Raw genomic sequence first — 698 nt, forward strand, 5'->3', positions numbered from 1 at the left:
AGAAGAAGAAGATGATGGAAATGACGATGAAGGTGAGAGAAGCAGGATAAAGAAAGAAAGAAAGAGGAGGAAGGAAGGAAGGGAGGTGTAGAGAGAGAAGGAGAGAGGAGAAGAAGAGAAACAAAGAAGAAGAAGAAAAGACGAGAAAGAATGAGGGTAGAGATGATGGAGAAAGAAATCTGTTTAAACAAGAAGGAGGAGGGGTGGATCGACGGTCCTGAGATTCGGAGATGCACATCTTTGTTGCGAGAAACGTGTCTTTGTGGGTGTACATACACTTGAAAAAGCAGAAGAGGCGATTGAGGTGCGTAAGTTTTTCTCCTCTTCATCCATTTCTCTCTCTGCACATTTCCTCCCTTACAAAATAGATACCAGGAACATCACGATAATGAAAAGAAGAAAAAGAAAAAGAAAGATGCCGTCGCATAAATGTATACACACACACATACGTATACATATATGAATATACAAAGAGAGAGAGAGAAGAAAGAAAGAGATAGATGCGTTTATGTTTAGAAATATCATCTAAGCGCATGAAACGCTTTCCTCCTCTGTCTCGATATCTATAGGTACATTTACACCTTCTACACATACACATTGACATAAAGAGATATATATGCATTTTATGGATAGATGAATATAAAGATATATAGATATGTTTGTATATATATATAGGTATACATGTATCTCTCTCTCTC

The 698-nt window shown here is 37.4% G+C and overlaps 1 protein-coding gene across 1 annotated transcript in view; it reads right to left on the minus strand.

Moving 5' to 3' along the window:
- The window catches only part of CSUI_010153 (myb family dna-binding domain-containing protein), a gene marked incomplete at its 3' end in the record, with an annotated part of 4,641 nt that overhangs the window by 264 nt on the left and 3,679 nt on the right, over window positions 1-698 (minus strand). The window lies entirely within an intron of this gene.

This window comes from Cystoisospora suis, assembly GCF_002600585.1.
Source record: "Cystoisospora suis strain Wien I chromosome Unknown contig_6755, whole genome shotgun sequence".
Taxonomy (NCBI): Eukaryota; Apicomplexa; class Conoidasida; order Eucoccidiorida; family Sarcocystidae; genus Cystoisospora; species Cystoisospora suis.